A 26645-nucleotide genomic window follows, 5' to 3' on the forward strand; every position below is an offset into this window, starting at 1 on the left:
ATGCGATATCTACTTGTTTTTCTCATCAGTGAGCACGCAATATGCCCGAGAAGCAAGATTATCTCTGATCATCCATTCAGGAAGCAAGACTATCCCTGATCATGTTTCCGCTACATCAGGGAACTGTGAAGGCGACCTTATGCTCTAATCTCCGGAAGTCCTTCTAGACTAGGAGATATGAGAGCTTATTGTCTGCTCCCACCAGCTTCCTTCCCTGATTGCTTACCTTACCTTGCAATCAATATCACAATTTTTGTATCTTTTCTTTCTTTTTATAACTCTTTGTTCATAAGAGATTTTATTTCTTTAGAATGAACATCTGAAGAATGAATCCATGCAGTGATCCTAACTCTGAGAGTTATTTGTTTTTGACAGAGAAGAGAATTGTGATTTTTGCTCTTGCAGGATATAACAAGATCATCAAGCGATACTTTATATTTACTGGGCCGATACGAGCTTGAATGATACTTGAGAAAAGTTTCTCCCACCTAAGGATGTAAGCAATACTTGTGTTATTTTATGCTTATATACCTATTTGATATTTTATCTTGAAAGGTAACCAAATTGGGAGATAAGTCCGTTCCAAAAGAATGGCTTGTATGTATCCATGAATTATTAAAGCAAATTTTACAGATTGCAAGTTGGATACATTGATAATACACTGCACAGATTAAAGTCCCATAAGAACAGAATATGGGTATAGCAGTGATCAATATGGGTGCACGCCTGTTGCGTAGCAAATGATATGGATTGAAGTCCCGAAAGGACAATCCTTTGACATGTCAATATTGATATTATGCACGCCTAATGCGTAGCAAATTATATGGGTTAAAGTCCCATAATATGGGTTAAAGTCCCATAAATTAATTGACATGTGTGTATTAATCTGTGGCATGACAGATATATGGGTTCTAAATGTTCCAACTCCCTAAATGGAGATTATCGACGCTCTACGATAAAATAACGCTTCATTGGAGGTTATAATCCACATTCTCACATAATAAAAGCCCTCTGAAGTGGTTTGGGTACCCAAAAGCAAAGAAATGCTTATAATTGATGCATGCGCATGCAAATGAGAATGGTGAGATCATGAATTGATGAATGACAATTTTTGGTTTTGGAGTAGCTACTCAAATCATCAATGGGCTGTGTTGATTGGAACCACGTTCAATTATTAAATGTCGACAATATTATTGGCCAAAATGGAACGAGGTAATTCCATTATAAATGAGAATGAACGTGAAAGAACAAACCCACAGTACGAACCCCAAATTTGTCAATACTGAAAGTTATACTTGGGTGTTCGGAATAAAAGGGAATATACCTACTTTGTATGACACAATGTTTCTGGCAGAAACAAGGAATGTTGGGTTTTCTCCATATTTATAGATTCAATTGTGCCCCCCTTATTACACAATTACGGAGACCAACATATTATCTTTAAGGGTTATTAAATGCACAGAGCATATCACCTGAAGTGATTCCCTAAAGATGTATAAATAGCTGGGTTAAAGCTATATAATGTGTCATAAAGTTTAATCCCTTTTAAACAAAATCCGTTGAGCAGATTGACATTGCATAAAGCAAGTCCCTAAAGGACATGTGCTTGAAGCACAAAATTTGTACTCAATATTAATATGCATAAATTACCTCAGTGAGTACATTGATTATAATGTGATTGCAACACATTAAAGCTTCTGCAGAATTCACGAAATATTTGTCTCGACTTAAAGATCGAGCATTATGCCAACGAGATTCTTGCTTATACTGAGAAAGTATTGAAGCATTTTTATGAGGATTATCCGTTGGGCACTTTAAGGATTTTCCGGAAGTATATTGGACCGGACATCATATTTTCCAGATAAGGCTCAACTCCATCACCATCATTTTGGGATGATGTGAGGTATATTTGATGCTATCTCCGCATAACACCATGTATGGGCATATTCTTTCATATGATCTTACAAATAGCCCAGGTTTTGTTGGAAACGCGGACTCTGAAAATTTTTATGATTTCCATAGAGATAGCTTACTGGAAATATATTTACTATATGAATTGTTGGTGGCTACATCATTCACTCACTCCGAAAGATTCTCACTCCAAAGATAGTTATGAAGACATCAGGGGGAGATATTAATCAGGGGGAGCATCCAGAAGTATGCTATACAGATTGTTGTACTCTTCTTTCCATCAGTTCTCTACCTTACTAGGTTTTCTCCAAGCAAGTCTTTAATGATACAACCAACATATCATTAGTGGTCTCCAAGGGGGAGTGTTGTAAAAGAATAAACATGTGGAGCCCACTAACTATTCATTACTATTCATTTGGAGACTTTTGGTAGAGTTTGTCTGTCACGGGTGAATAGTGAATAGTGATGAATAGTGATTATTTCAGCCTATAAATAAGAAGAGAAACGGAAAGAGAAGGGAAGAAAAAAAGAAGAGGAAAGAAAACAAAGAAAAAAGGAAACGGAGAGAAGAAAAGGAAAGAAGGAAAGAGAGAAGAAAAGGAAAGGAGGAAAGAGAGAAGAAAAGGAAAGAAGGAAAGAGAAGAGGAAAGGGAAAGGAGGAAAGAAAAGAGGAAAGAGAGTCAGGCAGAGAAGAGGAAGAGAAGGTAGAAATAGGGTGAGTGAGCAGAGAGAAAATTCAGTGAGCCACACATATTGTAAACACTAAAGTTGTAGCCCTATTATTTTACATAGTGGAAAAGTTACTATTGCTGCTCTCCGGGGACGTAGGCATAGCCGAACCTCGTTAAATACTGTGTCTCATCTACTTTACGTGCAGCTCAATATTCGCACATATTCCAGGTCATTTTATAACAAAGATAAGTTTTTTATATTAATTTTTCAATTTTTTAATTAAATAAGTAATTAATTAATTAATATTATTATTAATACTAGCCCCTTGACACATGCTCACGCATGTGCCAATTGGTTTTTTTTTTCTTTTTTATTTTATTTTTAGAATTAATAAAAGTTAACAGGGTAGTTATGTTCTATAAAAGTAGGACTTATTATCTTATTTTGTTTTTAATTTTAATTTTTTTAATATTAAAAAATATGAATTTACCATATTATCCTCATTTAATTAATAATTTCAATTCTTAATGTTTGAATTAACAAAGGGCATTTTCTGGTATTTTGAATGTTTCACTATTCTCTGCCTTTTACTTTATATATATAGATTTTAGTCCACTTTAAGCAAAAAAAAAAAAAAAAAGTGGAGTCTACACATGACACATCATCACTTGTGGAAAAAAAAAAAAAAACTAAAATAGCCCTGACACGTCATCCAAATTAACGGAGTTATGAATGGAGATAATGGTATGGGGTAAAGTGGAATACAAAACCTTGGTCGAGAGGGTTAAGTGGGTCATTTTAACTTCCGGAGGATAAAGTGAGATTTGACCAAAGTTTCAAGGGGTGCTACAATAAATAAGCCTTACTTTTATAACATATGTTTAATAATTTCTCTCTCTCTCTCTCTCTCTCTCTCTCTCTCTCTCTCTCTCCTATGTTAATTTTAATTTGGGAATTTAGGGTTTCTGATTTTAATTTCAATTTTTTAAGATCTTAAAAATAGTTTGGAGTTCAATACCAAACAAGTTTTTAGATCTTAAAATCATTATTTGAAAACTCATGTTTTTAAAATGAATCATAATTTTTTAATCTTTTTTTAGTAAGATACCAAACAGGACATAAACATATATTCAAGAAAAGCCCTAAACATCATTTTCTTTCAAAAATAAAAAATAAAAAGAAGAAATTACATGAAAGAAAAAGAAGAGAACCAAATACGCAAGAGCTTGGACTTGGAGTGAGCCGTGGACCTAAGAAAATTGATCAAATGGCACAATATGCCTTGCCGGCTAGGGGTGGGCACTTAAACCTACGAACCGAAAATCCAAGCCGAATCGTACCGAACCAAATCGAAAAAAAATTGAGTTGACCAAAAAGTCAACAATCGGTCAAAAAACGAATCGGACCGGTTTGGATCTGGTTCCATGTCTTCAAAAATCAGATCGGTCCAAACCGAACCGGTCAAATTAAAAATATATATATTTATATTTAATGCTATATTTTTAATTTCACAAAAAAAAACACACTAATATTTATCCAAATTCAATTTTAAAATATCTCTCTTTTCTAACTTTAATATTTATTTTTATATGAAATTGAATAATTTGTTAATTTTCAAGTAAAAAAATAATATTTCAATTGAGAATTGTATTAAAAAATTATTTTAATAATCCGGATCAAAACCGAACCGAAACTGGAGTTGGACTGGAACCAGTTCAACTCGAACCAGATAGTTTTTGAATTTTTTTTATTAAAACCAAACCAAACCAAACCAGATAAATAGTATCAGATCGGTTCTAATTTGAAGCAAAAACCGGTCCAATCCGAACTGTGTTCACCCCTATTGCCGGCATACTCAGTTTCACCCGCAATTTTACGTGCGTTAAGAAATTCCAAATGACTGAGAGGCTTGTAGAGTAAAGGGTGGTCCTTGTCGACCAGCTCATTTGGTACTCGTATCACCTCTTTGTATAGTAAAAGGGCTCCGAAAGAGTATCTTACCTCATTTTCCCTCAATGTGACTTTGTGTCTACAGGGTCGGATTCGATTGTTGCTCCAAAATGTGACTTTGTGTCTAAGGCTAGCTGAACCAACCAAAATGTAGCAGTCGATTTTATTTAGTTTTAACCATATAAAAAGTCAAACGAAGTGTTATGCTTTCGTTCAATTTTGATTTTGAGCTTTAATAAATCTAACTGTTCAACATGGGTTTTTTCTAGTTCGGTTTTCCTCAATGATTTTTGTTAAAACCGAATTGTTATATTACAATTGGTTCGGTTTGTGTTTTGGGTAAAAATCGATTCAATTTGGATCGTGCCCATACTTGTTGCAATGTAAAGACTTAAAAATACATGGTAAATAAAGCATGAAGAAGTACTATTTCGTGGCATACCTGAAATGCATCACCTGCTATGGATACCACTAAGGAAGGTAGAGGATCAAAAGCTACCCACTCATCATTCTTTGTATTGATCTCTAGGCCACTGACATGATTCTGATGGAGGATGGTGGAAAAGGTCTTGTTTGTATGACTGCGTAAACGCACGTCACCTCCAAGTTTCTTGGGTACTTTGTATTTTATAAGCCGGAGATCGTGAAAAGTCAATAGGAAGTGATCGTCATGGTACTTCACACCGTAGCTTTCAAATAGCATTCTTGTCACAGCTTCATCTATCTCTGCCATCACTTCTGCATACAAATCAACACCCTCACTGTCCAACAAAGAACAAGTTAATTACTCTTGTAACCAAACTAATAAGCTATATAGTTCAAAATCGAAGTGGAAAGGTAAAAATATATGTAGAGTACTTATACTGAAATTGGTCGTTTCCAATTGACCAAAATGTCTTAAGTTTCTTGAGGGTTTGTGCCATTAACAATTCCAAAGGTTTTTTGCCGAGAAGTGGAAGTTACATAGCCAGCACGGAAAGGTTTCTCAGGAGTATCTACGGGGAAATTAAACAACTCGTCAAATGCATCAAAGATGGTTTTGTGAAGTCCCAAAGGAACTTTGCTGGGTAGGATTGTGTTAGTTTAAGGGAGAAGAGGTTTAGAGAGTGGTTGGTAGTGTTTAGGACAATAGCTTGATGTGGAATAGAAAACTTTCTAAAAGAGTAACAAGGTAATTTTATTTGAATGGAGGAGGAAAGTTACAAAGCTTTAGAGACTTAGTTGGATACAGGGCAGCTGGTAGTTTTTAGCTTTTCTTGCTTGATTACATAAGTGGGCTGCTTGCATATTTGTAGAGTTGTTAAACCGACTCTCTAAGTTGGCAAATAACTAGTCAAGTTGATTGTTGCAGAGTAACCGACTTTATAAAGTGTTTTTAGCCACTAGTTGTTGTCCTATAATTATAGAATTATCTAGTTTCAATAAATTATATAATTAGTAGAATGTTTCTAGTGTAGACCCGTCTTTAACTTGTCAACTTCTCTTAATTTTTCTTGATTATTCTATATTATTCAAGACACAGGTGTGCATTAATTTTAACAGATTGTGATGGGGAGATGGTATCTCAAACACGAACCTCCAACAAAACTATACCAACACTAGAAATATAGAACGAACACTCACACAAATTCAATGTGACCAATTGGTCTACAAGAAAAGATTTAAATAACAACTACCTCCTAGGAATATAAGGAAATATAATTCTAATAAAATCAGGAAAACCAAAGTAGAAGGAAAATATAAAAGGAAGTAAATCAATAGTAGGAAAGGTCTAATTTATTTTGGGCAATAATCTTTGTGGTAATTAGGAGGCTTGACTGATCTCTTGGGCTTCCCTAGTTTGGCTTGGGATGCTCCTGCATCAGACTCCTTGGGTTGAAAAGGACTCGACCTCGAGTCAAAATCTGGGGCTCCATTCTCACCATAATAGGCTTGTAAGTCAGTGACGTTGAATGTAGGCGAGACACCAATGTCATTCGGCAACTCAAGTACATAAGCATTTTGACCAGCCCTTTTCAATATTTTGTATACCTCTATCATGCAATTTACCATATTTTCCACGAGGAAATCTCTCATTTCTTAAGTTGATCCACACTAAATCCCTTCTTGTAACTCCTTGTAACGCCTATGTTTATCAGCACTCTCTTTATACTTTGTGTTGCTCTCTTTAAGTCGAAGACTAACACGTTTGGACCTTCTTGATATGATCAACCAAGTCATTGGCATCCCACTAAAACGCCTCTCTACCAGCAAAGGAATTAAATCAATTGGACTAGAAGGGTTGCGACCATTAACAGATTCAAATGGGCTCATTCCAATGCTTCTATTTTTTGACTGGTTATAGGCAAATTTTGCATGTGGTAGAACATCACTCCAGCCCGTTTTATTGCTACTAACCAAAGACCTCAATAAGTTACCAAGGGTCCTATTGACAACCTCTGTCTGAGGATGATGTGCACTGCTAAATTGGAGCCGAGTCCCCATCTTACGCCACAAAGTCCTCCAAAAATGTCCCACAAACTTGGTGTCTCTATCTGATGTAATTGTAGTAGGAATCCCATGCAATTTGACAATCTCCCAAAAATAAATATGAGCAACATTGCTAGCGTCCATGGTTGTTTTACAAGGAACAAAATAGGCCATCTTTGAAAAGCGACCAACTACCATGACTGAATCAAATCCTTGTTTTGTCTTCAGAAGGCCAACAACGAAATCCATGCTAATGTCTTCTCACGGTGCTTGTAGTTCTGGCAAAGGAGTATAAAGCCCTGTGTTCTAACTACGACTCTTGGCCAAGTGGCAAGTCCTGCACCTTTGTATGTACCTCTCCACGTCTCTTCGCAACTTTGGCCAATGAAATTTGTTCTCAACTAGATCAATTGTTTTGTCTCGTCCAAAGTGTCCTCCAAGGCCTCCCCCATGTTGCCCCTCAATTATCCATAACCGTAAAGAATAATCAAGAATGTATAATTTGATCCCCTTGAACAAATCTTGAATATGGTAATCTTGTACCAAATTATTTTGCACACATTCGGACCAGATTACACCAAATTCGTTGTCTCCTTTATATAACTCCTGCAATTGCTCAAAGCCTTCCACTCTAACTTGCATGACAGATAATAAGGCCACCTTGCGACTTAAAGCATCCGCTACTTTATTATGTGGATTCCAGCCTTGTGTTTAATCACAAAATTGTACTCCTACAATTCTTCCACCCATCTAGCATGTCTCCGATTCAGTTTGTGTTGCCCATTGATAAATCTCAATGCTTCATGATCAGAGTAAAGGATAAATTCCTTGTAAATCAGACATTGCCTCCATTGTCTAAGAGATCGCATAATGGCAGAAAACTCAATATCATAAGTGGAGTAGCATTGCATATTGTCATTGAGTTTTTCACTAAAGAAGGCAACTGGTTTCCCCTCCTGGCTAAGAACAGCTCCAATCCCTACTTTGGATGCATTACAATCTACCTTAAAAACCTTTTGGTAATCAGGTAGAATCAATAATGGTGCTTCTGTCATAGCTTTCTTTATGGCTTGAAAGCTCTTCTCTGTAGTTTCAGTCCATTTGAAAATATTATGCTTCATACAATCAGTCAAGGGTGCCATAATAGAACTGAAATTTCTCATAAATCTTCGGTGGAATGAAGCTAAGCCATGGAAACTTTGCACCCCATGGACAGATTGTGGATAGGCCACCCTTTTATTGCTTCAATTTTTTTTAAATATCCATTTTAATACCATCTGATGATATCACATAACCCAGAAAAAATTAAACTCTCTGTCAAAAACTCACACTTCTTCAAATTGGCAAAGAGTTGCTGCTCCCTTAAAACTTCAAAAATTTGTCTCAAGTGCTCTAGGTGTTGAACAACATTATGACTATAAACCAGAATATTGTTAAAGTAAACAACTACAAACTTCCCAATAAAAGGACGAAATGCCTGGTTCATGAGTCTCATAAATGTGCTAAGAGCATTTGTCAATCCAAAGGGCATCACCAACCATTCAAATAAACCATCCCGAGTTTTAAAGGTTGTCTTCCATTCGTCACCGGGCGTCATTCGTATTTGGTGGTATCCACTCCTTAAGTCTATTTTAGAAAATATTTTTGCTCACAACAAGTGATCCAACATATCATCTAGACGAGGAATTAGAAATCTGTACTTCATGGTGATCTTATTTATTGCCCGACTGTCGACGCACATACACCAAGCCCTTTTTTTTTTTTTGGAGCAAGCAATGGTACTGCACACAAGCTCATGCTCTCCCGGATCACCCCTTTCTTCAACAATTCTGTCACTTGCCTATTCAGCTCCTCGTACTCTAATGGACTCATCCGATAATGAGCTTTATTTAGGAGAGTTGAACCTGGAATCAAATCTATGCAATGTTAGATGTCTTGCATAGGACGTAACCCAGCGGGTAATTCTTTAGGAATAACATCATTAAATTCCTGCAAAAGATGTGTTAATTCCTTAGGAATATTAAGAACTGCTAAAATATGAAAACTATGAGAGAATATTTGTTTGTGAGAATTTTCTATGTATTCTTCTCCTTGTAGGAGGTCATATTTAATACAATAAAACCTGAATGGGCAAGTAAATAATAAATTCCTAAATCTATTTATAGTAGGAAATCAGGAATTAAAGTAAATCAATTACAATTATAATAGGAATCCTTGGTGTGTAAGGAAAGTAAGTCAATATCCACAAGTCACGCTAACACTCCCCCTCATGTTGGTGCATAGATGTCGCCAATGCCCAACTGATCCAGTGAATTGTGGAATGCTTTACTGAAAATTGCCTTTGCCAAAATATCCGTCAATTGATCCTCGGATTTCACAAAAGGAAACTGAAACACTTTAGCCTCAAGCTTCTATTTGATGAAGTGTCAATCCACCTCAATATGTTTAGTATGATCATGCTGAACCAGATTCTGTGCAATGGCTATAGCAGCCTTGTTGTCACAAAAGAGATTCATTGTGGATGTAGGTTTATACCCAAGTTCAGCAAGCAACTTTCTTAACCAAAGAAGTTCACAAATCCTTTTAGTCATGCCTCTGAACTCAGCTTCTGCACTGAATAAAGCTACTACATTCTGTTTCTTGCTCCTCAATGTCACCAAATTACCTCCCACGAATGTGAAGTAACCCGATGTGAATTTTCTATCTGTTACATTACCTGCCTAATCTGCATCTGAATAACCATCAATATTTAGATGACCATGCTTTGAGAACATAAGTCCTTTTCTAGGTGTAGACTTCAAATATCTAAGTATCCGAAGAACTGCATTCATGTGGTCTTCACTTGGAGAGTGCATAAATTTACTGACAACGCTCACCGCATAAGCAATGTCTGGTCGAGTATGTGACAAATAGATCAATCTTCCCACTAACCTTTGGTATCTTTTTTTGTTAGTTGGAACTTGATCTGGATATTCTCCAAGATGATGATTTTGAACAATAGGAGTGTCCGCAGGTTTGCAATCTAGCATTATTGTGTCTGTCAACAGGTCCAAGACATATTTCCTTTGAGAGAGAAATATGCCTTGCTGCGATCGAGCCACCTCAATTCCCAAGAAATATTTGAGTCCACCTAGATCCTTCATCTCAAACTCAGTAGCCAAATAGTCTTGTAGCTGTGATATTTCCTGTTTATCATTCCCAGTAATAATCATATCATCAACATAGATTATTAATGCTGTTACCTTCCCTTTCCGATGTTTCAAGAACAGAGTATGATATGAGTTGCACTGTTTGAAACCATTGTTCTTCATTGCCATGGTGAACTGTCCAAACCATGCACGTGGTGACTGTTTCAATATATACAATGCTTTTTGTAACCTGCAAACTGTTCCAGTCTGAGTAGTATTATATCCAGGAGGAATGTTCATGTACACCTCCTCCGTGAGTTCACCATGTAGAAAAGCATTCTTTACATCAAACTAGTGTAGTGGCCGATCCAAATTAGCTGCAAGGGACAATAAGACTCTGATGGTGTTTAACTTTGAAACTGGTGCAAAGGTTTTTTCATAGTCTATACCATAGGCCTGTGTGTACCCTTTTGCCACAAGTCTTGCCTTGTATCGCTCGATAGATCCATCTGCATTGTGTTTTATAGTAAACACTCATTTACATCCGATAGTCTTTTTTCCTCGTGGTATAGTCTCCAATGTCCAAGTCTGATTTTTCTCAAGAGCTTTCATCTCCTCTTTTATAGCTTGGACCCACTTAGGATCTTTCAATGCTTCAGAGACCTTGGTTGGAATATGGATAACAGACAACTGATGCACAAAAGCCTTGAGTGGTTCAGACAGCTTCTCAGTGGATACATAATTTGCAATTGGATACTTGGATGTTTTGCCAATATCAGGTGAATAACGGTTTGGTGGCTTCCCACTATTTTGTTTGAAAGCTAATTGATATCCAATAGTTTTATCCTCTAAATGCACAAGTCTAGTAGGAGTATTTACCTCAAAGATATTCTCAGGAGATTGGTTCGTTGGTACTGTTGAGTGAGAGATGGGGGTCTTCATCTTGTTGTTCTGAGTTGTCTGTATGAGTATGACTCGAATCAAAAACAGCTTCGCAAGGGTTAGGCGATCGATCGTTGTTTGGTAGAGAGCATTCGCACGTGCCAGACTCAGGATGATCGATTGTTATTATTTCTTGGCCGAGAGCAATCTTCGTGCATAGATGAATATCTTCGTTTTCCAAGCTACTCCAATTGAGCTCTTCACTCGGTATCTCCCCCTGAAGAGTAGAATTGGATGCTGGGTCATAGAAGAACATCTCCAATTCCAGAAAGGTGACATCCAAAGTGACATAGCTTCGCCGAGTAGAAGGGTGATAACATCGGTAGCCTTTCTGATGAGTGGCATAACCCAAAAAAACATAACAAAGCGCACATGGATCAAGTTTGCTTCGTTGATTTTTGTGGAGATGAATGAAGGCCACACAGCCAAAAATGTGAGGGGTAAGCACCAAAACAGAGGGCAGAGGCCCATGTTACGTGAGCACTTGTAATAGAGTTTTGAAGTTTAAGACCCCAAATAGCATGCGGTTGATAAGGTGGATAGCAGTGACGACAACATCATCCCAGTGATGATGAGGAACATGGCCACGAATGAGAAGAGCACGGGCTATTTCAAGAAGATGACGATTCTTCCATTCGGCAACACCATTTTGTTGTGGTGTCTGGAGGCAAGTTGTTTCATGAATAATGTCATGTGTCTGGAAGTAAGTCTGAAAATCATGATTGACAAATTCTCCACCGTTGTCAGAGCGAAGGATTAGAACAGGGAAAACACTGGATGTGAAAGGATTGGAATAGGGAAAACGCTTCATTCTTATTTTTCATCAAATAAAGCCATGTCATCTGTGTACAATCATCTACGAATGTGGTAAACCAACGAATACCGGAATGAGTAGAAATATGTGAGGATCCCCAAACATCAGAATGAATTAAAGCAAAAGGAATAGTACTTTTATTCATACTTAAAGGATAAGATGCTCTGTGACTCTTGGCTAAAATGCAAGTGTCACATTTAAAATATATGTCCTTAAATACAGAAAACAACTCGAGTAATAAGTGTCTCATATAACGAAAAGATGGATGTCCCAAACGTCGGTGCCAGAGCCAAATCTGTCGGTGCTTCACATTATTGGCACGTATCCATATAGTACAACACCCCTCTTTTAGTACCATGCCTAATGATCTCGTTGGTGATAATATCCTGTAGTAAACAAAAATTGTGATAAATTAGTGCATAACAATTTAGTTGTTCAGCTGCCTGGCTTACAGACATTAATTTATTGGACAAAGATGGAATGAGTAGAGTATTAGAAAGAGACAGGGAAGGTGAAAAGGCGACAATGCCGGCCCCTGTCATAGGATAGGTAACTCCATTTGCATTGGCCATACTTGTGCATTGGGGTGTAGTGGTTTGCAAAAAATCATTTGAATCAAAGGTCATATGATCATTGGCGCCATAATCAATTATCCAACCAGTAGTATCTCGTAGATCAGAAGTATGAAATGTATAACCGCAGTTACCTGAGACATCCGGAAGCGAGGGACTATCAGTAGGGTCTACCTGCGGGAACAAGGCTAATTGGGGTTCAGTAGCGACAAAAGCAGCACAGCCGGAATTACTAGCAGTTTCTCTGAGCTTGCGAGCGCGGAGGTCCTCCCACCAATCAGGATAACCATTCAGCTTAAAACAGGTGTCACGAGTATGTTTGGGGTTGCCACAGTGCGTTCAACCACTTCCAATCGTCAGAGCCTTGGGACGGGAAGGTGAGATGGTTTTAGGAGGTGGTGCACCAGCAGCAGTAGCATATGACTGGATCTGAAGGTAGGCCGCAGTAGAGGAATTATGGGACTGTCCGACACGAGTAAGGGGACCTGATCGAGGCCCATTCTTGGCCGCTAAGCCAGTGCCAGTAGGTGCAGATGAACCCATCATCACTGCTTGTCGAACATATTTACGGCGAACATAGGCATAAGCTTGGTCCACAGTAGGGAATGGAGTCATGTGAAGAACATCAGTTCGGGCCTTATCAAGAAGATCATCAAGGCCATCCAAAAATATGTAAACTCGATCTTCTTGCAAAATATCATTATAGCGCTTGAAATCACTTTCATACTCCATCATATTTAGACGACGGAAATCAATTTCTCTCCATAAGCTTTGGAGAGTATTGTAATAGGTTTCAATGGAGCCGCTAGCTTGTCGCATACGGGAGACTCGTCGTTTCAGATCATAAACCTGAGAGGTGTCAGTGCCATCATAGTAAGTTGTGGCAATTGCATCCCACACTGCTTTTGTCGTCGGAAAACAAATGAAATTGCCAATCAAGCTCTCCTCCAGAGAATTGATGAGCCATCCTTTCACAATAGAGTTCTCGGTGCGCCAGTGAGGAAACTTTGGAGTGGTCGAAGGAGGTTGTGGAAGATCGCCAATAATATATCCCAGTTTGTCTTTGCCAGAGATATACAACTACAATTTGGGACTATAGGGCATAGTTGGTGCCATCCAACTTTATGCCAATCTGTGCAGCGGCAGCTTCATAGGTTATCGTCGTCGTAATCGTTGTTTGATTCGGGTTCAAGGTTGTCGTCTAATTCGAGTTCGAGGTTGTCGTCTGAGTCGAGGTCGGGGTTGTCTTTGTAGGATCCTGATTTAGGATCAAGTTAGAGGTCTGAGTCTGCATCTGCATTAGTTGAGCCACCTGGGCACTCAACTCAACTATGGTTGGTTGAGAAGGAAAAGAGGAAGCAGTGGTGCTACCGCCATGAGGATTAGAAGAGTCATCTTACCCCATGGTGGCAGCTAGGATTTAGAAACTAAAGTCAGCAATCTCAAGATTGCCACTCTGATACCATGCTAAAATATGAAAACTATGAGAAAATATTTGTTTGTGGGAATTTTTAGTGTATTCTTCTCCTTGTAGGAGGTCATATTTATAATACAATAAAACCTGATTGAGCAAGTAAATAATAAATTCCTAAATCTATTTACAGTAGGAAATCAGGAATTAAAGTAAATCAATTACAAGGATAATAGGAATCCTTGGTGTGTAAGAAAAGTAAGTCAATATCCACAAGTCATGCCAACTCTACATCTGGATTTTTCTCTTTCACCATCAGCATGTACACATCGCCACTCTCCTCTGCTTCTTTTAGGAAATTTCCTGTGGTTAGAAAGCTTCCAGCACCAATTTTTGTGGATTTGGAATTAAATTCATATTGGGAGGGGCCTAAAATAATCTCCATACCATCTTTGATGAAGGTATATGTATTTTTGTATCTGTCATATGTGACTTTACGATTAAATTGCCAAGGTCTCCCCAATAGTATGTGGCACGTATCCATTGGAATTACATCACACCATTAAGAGTCCTGATACTTTTGCACGATGGAGAATGTCACTAGGCAGCGTTGATTCACCACGACTTCATTCCTTTTTAAAACCCAAGACAACTTGTAAGGGACTGGCTTCTTTTCAATCTTCAAATTCAATTTATTAACCATCTCCTGTGAAACAATGTTTTCACAACTACCATTATCAATAATAATGCTACATACCTTTCCATGAGAGGTACACTTGGTATGGAATATATTATTCCGAAGCAATCCTGGTTCTCCTCCACCTTGGCAGCTTTAATATTCTTTCAAATCACCAAGGACTCTCCATGTGATCTCTTCTTCTTCATTGTCCCCATAATCATCAAATATGGGCAGCATCTCTTTTGACATACCACTGGTTTCGCCCAATACCTCAACCAAACTTACAATTTTTTGATTAGGACATTCAGAAGCAATATGTCCTATGCCAGAACATTTGAAACACTTGATCCCATTCGGTTTGCTGGCAATACAGTTCTCTGGTGCATTGGTCTTGATTTCTTCATGCTTCCTGTGGGAACCAAATTAAACCTGAACCCTAAGTCAAATAATTAGGCCAATCAATTTGGGAATTATTTGACTTAATTGGGAGTTACCTAACCTAATTAGGAATTACCTAATCAAATTGGGGGTTACTTGAATTAATTGGGAAATTACCTAATTCAAGTTGGATGTATTTGATCCTCACCTTAATTAGGGATTCGGTTAAATCCCTAATCCTTAAATACACCAACCTCACCAACTACACCAACCTCACCAATTACATCACCAACCTCTCCAAGGCCACTATAAATACTTGGCTACGCACAAGAATGAGGTACATTAGAACTACTACTAAAACCTCGGTAGAGATCTTCCCTCATAGACCCTAGCTACCTCATTTCTCCCTCTCTTTTACATAAGGCTTTGGCCGCCCGGTTTATATTATAAACATATCTCCGTACCCTATTAGCTATTATTTTATATACGATTCAATTGAACTAATTTAGGCATTGGAGGGCCTTTGGCCAACACCCCCCGAGTGTGGTCCTCTTATTTGTTCTATTTTGCAGGGAGAAAGAGGCGATGAAGAAGAAAGGGGAATCTTTCCAATTGAATATTCTCGTAGGGAAATTTGCTCCCACAAATTGGTGTTTTCATTGAGAGCACGAGTTATACTCAACGCATGCTCAAGGAATCCGTTCCTCCTATTTTCCAATCCACCGAGGCCTTCCAAACAACCATGGTTGGGAGCAAGAAGATGAGAGGCAAAACCTCCGCGATGGCTAGATCCGCGACGGCCCAAAGCCATTCCACCCACGATCCCGCGATCGACATGGTGGCACTACCACCTCTCACCACCGTGCCACCTACCGGGTTTCCAGCTGAGACCACCGCAACGGCCACCGCCGCCGAATACGATGGAACCTCCCATCAAGGTGGGCTCGTTACCACCGCCGACTTAGGCCCGGTCTTGGAGCAACTTCAAGCATTCCCAACATTGCTTCCACGCTCGACGCACGCTCCTGCATACACCTCTCATGAAATCCTAGCTCGTGTGCAATTAGGCTCCACACACTTCTCTCCTCCCGATCCATGAAGTCAAGCATACCTTAATCTGATAGTTGACCAGCTAGCTCAGAGAATGGATGACCAAAGCAATCTAATGAGGCAGCTTCTCAACCAAATATGCTTGGCTCAAAACCTTGCCCTTGGATAACCGGGCGAAGAGAGTAGAATAGATGAACGCGCCGGTAGGCAGCACGACGGGTACCAAGTAGGTCAAGCAAGAGTAAGCAGACAAGGTGAGGGACAACAATGTGATCGGCCTGCCGACATGTCACAAGCATCCGCGAGCCACACTCAGAGTAGACGAAGTTAACCATCCAGGTTAAGCCTAAGGAACGACGTGCGCGAGAGGCTGGGCCCACGACTTGACATCCGCTCTCGCTTAGGCCCACAGGGAAATGTACATCAAAGGCTAGGTCCCAAGGGAAGTCAGCCAAACAACCATCGCAACGAGGATCGTGAAGAAATGCGCTAAGCTATCCACTCGCAGAGGAGCATTCATAAAAGGCAAGGCCCCCAGGGAGGTCAACTGGATAACCCTCACAATGAGGATCATGAAGAAAGGCGCTCCGCTGCTCACTCTTGAAAAGTCGATTCTCACCGACAAGCTACAGAGAATCCTTCACAAGTACAATCCACCAACACGCTAACTTGGCAGCGCATGCGAGAAGGTCGACCCTCAGAGGACAATGAGGAAATCAGTCAACATCATGAAGGTCGCCAACATAGCCGACCAACAATGTGTACAGAAGACGTTGAGAAGCTCATGAATGACCGACTTCGAGATCCAGCAGGCAAAAACTATGCCTTTCACTACCGAAATCGAGCAGGCTACTCTTCCGAAGAGATTCTCAACGCCTTCGTTCACACACTTCGAAGGAGATTCTGATCCCTAGAGCCGCCTAAAACACTTCAAAAGTGTCATCATCCTCCACAAGGCTGACGACGCGTTAATGTGCAAGGTGTTTGCGATGACCTTGCGAGGAGCTGCCCAAGACTGGTTCCACAGTCTACCATCCAGGTCGATCAACAGCTTGAAGGAGTTGGCTTACGTCTTCACCAAAGAATACACCTCTTATCGGACAATCAAGAAGAACCCTAACCACCTGTACAACCTGCGCAAGAAATTCGACGAATCCCCTCGGGATTACATCAAGAGATTCAAAGCAGAAAAGGCTAACATAGTAGGATGTGACGACCGAATCGCGTTCCTTGCTTTCAAGAAAGGCCTTCCAGCTGACCATCACTCCCAATCATACTCTGGCAAAGGTTTACGCGACCGCAGAATGCTACGCGCTATGAGATAACGATCGAATTGCCGCAAAGAAGTCTACTAAGCAGGAAGATCAGCCAACTAAGCGGGTAAGCCAAAGAAGCAACGGGTTTAGCAACAGGAACAAGGACAAGCGTGGGTCGCACCCTTGATAGAAGATCTAGACAAGAAGGATACTAGCAAATATTGTGCCTTCCATGGGATGCACGGATACACGAAGAACAATTGCTTCGCCTGGAAAACACACCTTGAAGAACTCGTGAGAGGAGGTCACTGCACGAAATTCATTGCAAAGCAGGCCATCCAACGAATTGAGGATCGTGACACTGCCAAGGAGCCATCTCAGAAGGTCATCAGGATTAATACAATCCTAGCTGACTTCAAGGAATCCGGGCTGACCAACATGGAAAAGAAGAGAAAGATCAAACAGGCTACTGTAATCTCCCAAGTCTCGATCGACCTTCCACTGGCAGAAGACGATCCTGTGATCGGCTTCCTAATAAAAGATCTGATCGGCCTCGACATGTCACATAATGATGCCCTTGTTATCAGCATTTAAATCACCCATGCCATGGTCGACCGAATCCACGCAGATGAGGGCAGTGCAGCCAATATCCTGCAACTGGCGATTATCCCACAGATGGGCTTGGAGACAAAGATCAACAAATCAGCCAGATCACTGACTGGCTTTAATAGTGCAACAACAATTATTGTGGGCATGATAGACCTCGATGTCTACTCCCTACCCGTATCAGCGTGCAAACATTTATGGTCATTAATGAGATCTCACCCTACAACGGCATTCTGGGCAGACCATGGATTGACAAGATCAACGTCATCCCCTCCGCCACACATCAAAAAATTCGGTACCCAATTCCTAGGGGCGGTGTCGGCCAAATCAACAGTGATGAAGCAATGGAGAGGAAATGCTCCAACTAGGAGCTGAAGAAAAACAAACAAGTGCAGTTCCTCCCTATGAGCCAGGCAGATCCGGAGGAGGTTGAACAACCTAATCTTGCTCCCTTATAGCAATAAAGCGTCAGGACCAAGCTAAGAAAATCTGTTAAGAGGCCTCTCCTGAAGAAGGATGGAAACCCGAAGAGGACGTTGAGTTAATACTCTTGGATCCCGACCAGCTAGACAGAAAGGCGCGGATCGGCTCGCGCCTAAGACCAGACGAGAACGTGGAGCTGCCCACTTTCCTCTAGAACTACAAAGACATGTTCGCATGGTCACTATTGGACATGCCTAGCGTCGACCCGAACATTATTTGTCATCGATTCCACATCAACCCTGCCAACAGGCCAGTGGCGCAAAAGAGACGCAACTTTGCTCCCGAGTGAGTCGCTATCATCGAAGCCAAGATTGACAAACTCCTAGCTATCGGCTTCATCGAAGAGGTCTACTACTCAGAGTGACTTGCTAACGTTGTTCTAGTGGCAAAACAAGAAAAGGGCAAATGGAGAGTCTGCGTTAATTACACTAACCTCAACAAAGCATGCCCAAAAAACAACTTCCCATTGCCGAGAATCGACCAACTCGTGGATTCCACTTCTGGCAATCAGCTGCAGAGTTTCATGGACACCTACTCTAGCTACAACCAAATCCAAATGCACGAGGACGACAAGGCGAAAACTTGTTTCATCATCGAGAGAGGGACCTATTGCTACAAGGTCATGCCCTTTGGGCTGAAGAACGCCGGAGCAACCTACCAAAGGCTCGTGAATAAAATCTCCAAGGAGCATATCGACAAAACTATGGAAGTCTACGTGGACGACATACTGGTCAAGGCCCCAAAGCATGCAGATCACATCAAAAACCTCACCAAGGCATTCATCTTGCTCGGCCAGTATCGCATGAAGTTGAATCTAAGTAAAATGCACTTTTGGTGTATCCACCGACCGATTCTTGGGATACCTAGTCACACAACGAGGTATCGAGGCACACCCACGACAAATCAAAGCCATTCTTGAGATGAAGTCGCCTTCTACAGTGAAGGAAATACAAAGCCTGACAGGTAGAGCAGCGACCCTCAACCGATTCTTCTCAAGATCTACCGACAAGTGCATACCATTCTTCAAAGCTTTGAAGGAAGGACAAAGAGACAAGTGGGATGAGGAGTGCGAAGTAGCTTTCCAGAATCTGAAGACTTACCTCACTTCACCTCATCTCCTGTCAAAACCAGTTCCTAGCAATATCCAACTCAGCCGTCAGCTCAGCTCTCATCCGAGAAGAACTGAGGGCCCAACATTCGGTATTCTACACGTCATAAGCTCTCATTTTGGCTCTTGTAGTTTTCGCAAGAAAGCTGCGACCCTACTACCAAGCTCATCGAGTCATCGTCATGACCGGCTTTCCCAAAGAGATCAATCATACACAGCCCTGACGCTTCTCAGCGACTCATGAAGTGGGCTATAGAGCTAAGCCAGTATGACCTCCTTTACCGGCCAAAAACTACAATAAAAGCCCAAGCTTTAGCAGACTTCGTAGCAGAATTCACCCCATCAGCCGAAGAAGAGAAGCTGGTCGGCAAAAAGAAGGAAAGTTTGAAATCAAACGGAACCCCTGTTGAACCTAGCCAACTCAGAGACATGTGGCAATTGCGCGTACACGGAACGTCGAACTAGAAGGGAGCTGGAGCAGGTGTCGTCATCACCACCCCTGATGGAACCCTGTTGGAATAAGCTATCACACTTGGCTTTCCAGCCTCGAACAACGAGGCAGAATATGAGGCATTGCTCGCTGGCCTGAGCTTAGCAAAGGAACTCGCAATGAAGAAGCTAGCCATCTACTTAGATTCCCAGTTAATCACGAACCAATCCTTAGGTGAATACATGGCGAAGCACCCAAGGATGATCTTGTACCTTGACAAAGTCCAAGAGCTATTGAAGGCGTTTCCTACCTTCACCATCCAACAAGTACCCCAGGCAGAGAACGCGCATGCAGACGCACTAGCCAGCTTAAGGTCAGCGCTGAATACCCAATTCAGACGCTTCATCCCAGTCGAACACCATGACCGACCAAGCATTGAAGAAATAGAGCTGATCGACACAATGCAGATAGAAGAGGACCCCAACTGGCAAGACCCTATCATACCTGCCGAAGGACAAGTCTGAAGCTAGAAAGATCCAGCAAAAGGCCGCGAGATACTACATGCACGACAACAAGCTCATCCGCAAATCATACTCCGGCCCTCATCTTACCTACATAAAGTACCCTCAAACACTCAAGGTCCTCTGCAAAATTCAAGACGGTGAGTGTGGCAACCACTCTGGGGGCAGATCGCTCGACCAGAAGGCTCTAAACATAAGCTACTTCTGGCCTACTATGCATCACGCTTCCGCTGAATGTGTCAAGAAGTGTGATCTTTGACAGCGATACAAGCCGATCCCTAACCTGCATGCTGAAGTTTACCATCCGCAAAACAGTCCATGGTCATTCATGCAATGGGTCATTGACACCGACGCCTACTAAGAAGGACATGATGATCGTCGTCACCGACTACTTTACTAAATGGATCGAGGCCAAAGCTCTATCCTCTACTAAAGAAGTCGATGTGGAGCGATTCATCTGAAGAAACATCACCTGCCGGTTTGGCTGCCCACAGTTACGGTTCATGACAATGGCTCACAGTTCATTGGCAAGCAGATCACCGGAAAACAGTCACCTATAAGGAGCGTCCTAAGGGAGACATAGGGTGACGACTAGAAACGTCGTTCGGGAGATGCAGCCTACTAAAAAGCGTCCTAAGGGAGACGCAGGGTGCGCCATGAATTTCCTAAGGGAGGTATCCAGGTTCCTATCCGTTCTCTAATGGGAGCAGGATAGTCATACAGTTGCCCATAAGGAGCGTCCTAAGGGAGACACAGGGCGACGACCAGAAGCGTCCATTTGGAGGTGCAGCTCCCTAAAAAGTGTCCTAAGGGAGACGCAGGGTGCACTAGGAATTTCCCGAAAGAATGTCTCTATGCTTTTTGAGGGAGGTATCCAGGTTCCTATCCGTTTCCTAAAAAAGGCAGGATAGTCACACAGTTGCCCATAAGGAGCGTCCTAAGGGAGACACAGGGCGACGACTAAGGCGTCCTACGGGATGTGTAGAACATGCCCGGAGTCCCTCAAGGGGGACCCTGACACTCACCAACTTCTTAAGGAGAACCATCCTACAGGATATGCAGAGCACGCTCGGAGTCCCTCAAGGGGGACCCTGGCATCTATAAATTTCCTAAGAGAGACACCGTCAAGATACCGGCTGGTTACTCAAGCAGTTCACAAGACAATAGGCAAATTGAAGTTGAAAAAATAACTGAAATTTCCCTAAGCAAGCTGACCAAGGGGCCAAGTTCAACAAAAAGAAGATGGTCAAACAAGACCAATTATCCTAAATGAGAAAGCAGACTACAAAAGCTGAAAAGAAATAAAGAAGTCTTCATCTACTCTGAGACGCCAGCAGGAGATCCCTGATCTACAGCCTCTTCGACGTCCGCCTTATCAGCCATGTTCTCAGCAACTCCACCTGCCTGATCCGAATGTCTGTCACTACCTCATATGCTGTATCCTCCTCTACTTCAACCTCTTCAGCTACCGCCGCTTCGACCGTCTGCTCTTCAGCTCCTTCCATGTTCACAACATTAACATGCTCACTCTGCATAGGAAGCAAGTCAGAACAAAGCATCCCGATGTCTCCATCTTCAATGGTATAGAAGGGATCATTTCCATTTGAGCAGTCCAAGTAGCCCAACTTGTACGCATTCATGCATTCTTGCGCTCAAAACAGAAGTAGGTATCTCTTCCACTAACCAAGTCAGCAACAGAAGATAAGGCAACAGCAAATAAGTTTCAGATAGTTTCAACAACAATAACTACTCCATTTTGAAGCAAATGAAATGTTGCTTCCTTTTATTTTTACAAGGGAAGACTTGAGACTATCTCAAGATCACCAACCTGATGGATATGATCAACTAGCTTGAAGCACGCAAACGGACTTGACAGAAAGTTCATCTTGAGCAGATCAGACACAATTGCATCCTCTACAGAGCTGAACTTGTCCACCTTGGGATCAGCCGCTGACGTTGCAGAAGAGCCTTTCACCTGGGGAAATGACTCTCTCGGCTCCTTAGCTGCCGTCATCCTCACCTCTAATGAAGTCAACTCCACACTTGACTACCCGTGACTCAATAGCTGGATCATGAGCAGACCTTACAATTCAGTCTTCATCCTTTGACTAGGCAGATGACCCTAACTTCGAAGAAGAATACCTGCATCTATTTACCTCTCAGCAGGTGAGCTAGATTGAGCACGGGCTATTCTACAGAGCAGATTATGGTTTTTAAACTTGTCAGCAGCAGGCTTGAGTAGAACATCTCAAGCACTATGCGTACCACTAACGTTCCTGTTATTAGCAGAAATAAGTTTGACCCCAGCAGATGACGATGGAACAGACCCCACTTGAGTCTTCTCGGCATAAGGGAGCTTTGGATTCTTCCTCAATGGATACACATTCTTAGCCTACGAAGAAGTAGCTTCATCTCTTGAAAACTTGGCAACAACCTTCTTTTTTGAGGGGGTTTAGGCAGAACACTCTTCCTGCCCAGCCAATAGATCATCAGAGTCTAGACTATTCTGCTTCCATTTCTCAACATCTTGAGTAGGGGGCAGACCACCGACTTCCTCCCGATACACGCTCAATTGACGTGGCTCGCAACACATGAGGCTAAGAACACTCCAGCCTAGACCTGCAACGATAGGGAGCAGCTGGTCCACCTACGCCCACCTGCTTCACCACAGATGTCGTTCACTGCCAGCCATTACCATGATGACAACCAGCCAGGCTTCCCCCAACTGGCCTTCACCGCAAAAAAAAGAAGAAGTGATGAAGAAAAAGAAACATACGTGCTCGACTTACCTTGGGATGCACGGCGAGTCCTCTCTTCAACAAGCAGTACGAATTCTCCAAGATCTCTCTCAAGCTAGAAAGTAGAAAAGTTAAGTTTGTGATGTGAAGAAGAGTGAAGAGAAGCCCTGCATTTGCACAGGTGGGGCATCCTAGGTCAAGAAGGAATCGCAAGCCCATTCCTACTGAGAACCCAACTCCAAGAACAGTCAAAAGCTCACTCCAATTGGGAACCCAATTTGCAAAAGGAGTCCAACTCACTGAAGGAAGCTCAGTTACAGCTGGACAGCCCAATATATAATTTACATCTCCTACACGCCACCACGCGCCATGCAGAAGCTGGGGGGCATTTGTGGGAACCAAATTAAACCTGAACCCTAGGTTAAATAATTAGGCCAATCAATTTGAGAATTATTTGATCTAATTGGGAGTTACCTAACCTAATTGGGAATTACCTAATCAAATTGGGGGTTACTTGAATTAATTGGGAAATTACCTAATTCAAGTTGGATGTATTTGATCCTCACCTTAATTAAGGATTCGGTTAAATCTCTAATCCCTAAATACACCAACCTCACCAACTACACCAACCCCACCAACCTCTCCAAGGCCACTATAAATACTTGGCTACACACAAGGATGAGGTACGTCAGAACTACTACTAAAATCTCTGTAGAGATCTTCCCTCACAGACCTTAGCTACCTCCTTCTCTCTCTCTCTCTCTCTCTCTTTTACATAAGGCTCCGGCCGCCCGGTTTATATTATAAACATATCTTCGTACCCTATTAGCTATTGTTTTCTATACGATTCAATTGAACTAATTTAGGCATTGGATGGCCTTTGGCCAACACCCCCCGGGTGTGGTCCTCTTATTTGTTCTATTTTGCAAGAAGAAAGAGGCAGCGAAGAAGAAAGGGGAATCTTTCCAATCGAATATTCTCGTAGGGAAATTTGCTCCCACACTTCCCTGGCTTAGGATGTGATGAGCCTTTAGTCATCCAAGAATGTTTTGCTCAGAACCCTCTATTCCAGTACGCCTTGACCGTGTCTTCATTTGTTTCTCTACTTGTATGGCTAACTTGAAGACATCATCATAACTCCAATATTGTTGTAAAACCACCACATCATGAATTTCTCTATGCATCCCTCCAAGATAACGTGCGACTGTGTGTTCACCTCATGGTTAAGAGATCAAATTCTTCAGTATATTCCTCAATAGTCCAATTTCCCTATCACAGATTATGAAGTTTCAAGAAGTTTGCTTGAAGGTAGTTTTCTGGCAAAAATTTTCTTTTTAGCTCTTTCTTCATTTTCTCCCAGGTTTTAATTTTGGATTTCCTGGTACAATCACGCCGGGTCTTTAGCTGCTCCCACCATGCAGAGGCATTCCTCCTCAATTTAATGGCCATGATCTTAACTTTCTTCTCATCCGGCATCTCTTTGTAGTCAAATATATGCTCAAAGGTATTGAGCCAATCAACAAAGTCATCAGGCTGCATCTTTTCCTCAAACTCAGGTAAGTCTACTTTCACATCGAAATTTCGACCATAATGATCTCGTCCCCTTTGGACACCTTCCATTGGCATGTTGTTGTAAAAGGGATTTTCGTCCCCCTCCCTGTCGGAACTCTCACCACCATGGCTTTGAGACTCGATGTGAGCGATACGATCAATGAGTTGTTGAATTTCATCCATGTCGTCTGTAGTGTTACAACCCTCCATTCGGACACCACCCCGACCATGCCTGTGATGAGCCATGAAGGCTTCTCTCCACCCACAAGAACCAAAACGCTGATACCAAATTGATGGGGAGATGGTATCTCAAACATGAACCTCCAACGAAACTACACCAACACTAGAAATATAGAACGAACACTCACAATTTGCAGCTAAACTTATTTGCGTTTTCTGAATAAATTCTCAAATTCAATGTGACCAATTGGTCTACAAGAAAAGCTTTAAATAACAACTACCTCCTAGGAATATAAGGAATTATAATTCTAATACAATCAGGAAAAACAAAACAGAAGGAAAATATAAAAGGAAGTAAATCAGCAGTAGGAAAGGTCTCCTAATTTATTTTGGGCGATAATCTTTGAGGTAATTAGGAGGCTTGACTGATCTCTTGGGCTTCCCTAGTTTGGCTTGGGATGCTCCTGCATCAGATTGCCATGAAGCATCCGAGCTCTTCGAGTGCCCGGCAAACATCTTTGCATGCCGAGAGCCAAGAGCTTGTTCCCGGCTTCAAAGGAGTCTACTTTCGAGAAATCTACCACTGGAATTCTGGCCACAGTTTGCGAACTCATCTTTTTCTTCTTGTTTTCTAAATAGCTAGTGCATATGAGGTTTTGAGGTCTCCTAAGCATAGAGTAGCGCAAGCTTGGTGCACAATTTATAAAATGATATTTTATAGCTAGAGTGCCAGTTGAGGAAAATGGGAACCTTCCCTAATTCTTTCATAATAGGACCTGCATTATATCCAGTTCACATGGTTATGGTTTGATGAATTTGGAATCTCCTCCAACAAAGTGAGGACTTCGATCCGTCATTTGGCCATACAATAAGACATTGAAATAATAAGTCTATTAATGCATTGTTGGCTGCTATATGCATGTTGCCTGGTAGAGGGCAACAAGCATTATTTGTTGGCTAAGGCAAACAACCAATAAAGGTAAGCTTTAAAGTCAACGTTCATTTGTCTATTTAAAAGCCACCATTGTCAACCTGACTAAAAGCCTTGAATTAATGATTGAAAAAAAAGCTTAAGAATATGTATGTGCGTTCGTTTTTGTTTTTTTGTTTTAGTTAACAAGCGATATCATTTTATTAGAACAATTTAAAAAATATAAATGGAGCCATTCTAATTAGCAATATGACGGACACGAGTTCTTAAATCAATGACAAAACCAACTTCTTAAGAATATTATTATTTTTAACATTTAAATTTGGTCTCAAGAACAAATTACACGTGTGTAATGATGGTATTGAGTCACACGAAATTATAAGGATGTGAAAATAAATCAAATGAACTTATAAATACAAGAATCTGATCAACATGGGCGACTTTGGACGATGTAAAAAGAAAGCTATTTTTCTTGCTTTTGGCATGGCCAAGTTCGAAGGTGGTCATGCCTCTTGTAAAAGAAGAATGGTTTCACGGGTTTTATCATTTGCTGTACTGGTTTCTTGTTTTTGCTGTTGGGGGATTCATATTTATTTATGCTTCCAAAATTATGCTAGTTTTATTTAGAAAACTAGCCGTATTATACAATAAAACTAGTCAGACATGTCAAATTATACATTAAAACTCTCAACAATAACAAAGACACAAGATATCTGTACTAGCACATAACTTCACATCGAACAAATATAGGCAAGTGGCAGGGTTATTAGCATTTTCCTTTTGCCAAATGTATTTGAATTTGCCCGCAAGAAAAAATATATATATCTTGACTTCAATTTTCCTGTTTCCATTTCTCCTATGCCCA

The 26645-nt window shown here is 41.1% G+C and overlaps 1 pseudogene; it reads right to left on the reverse strand.

The window, feature by feature from the left end:
* LOC18777920 lies at window positions 3610–25463 on the reverse strand (annotated as a pseudogene).

Source organism: Prunus persica, chromosome G5, assembly GCF_000346465.2.
Source record: "Prunus persica cultivar Lovell chromosome G5, Prunus_persica_NCBIv2, whole genome shotgun sequence".
In the NCBI taxonomy this organism is placed as follows: domain Eukaryota; kingdom Viridiplantae; phylum Streptophyta; class Magnoliopsida; order Rosales; family Rosaceae; genus Prunus; species Prunus persica.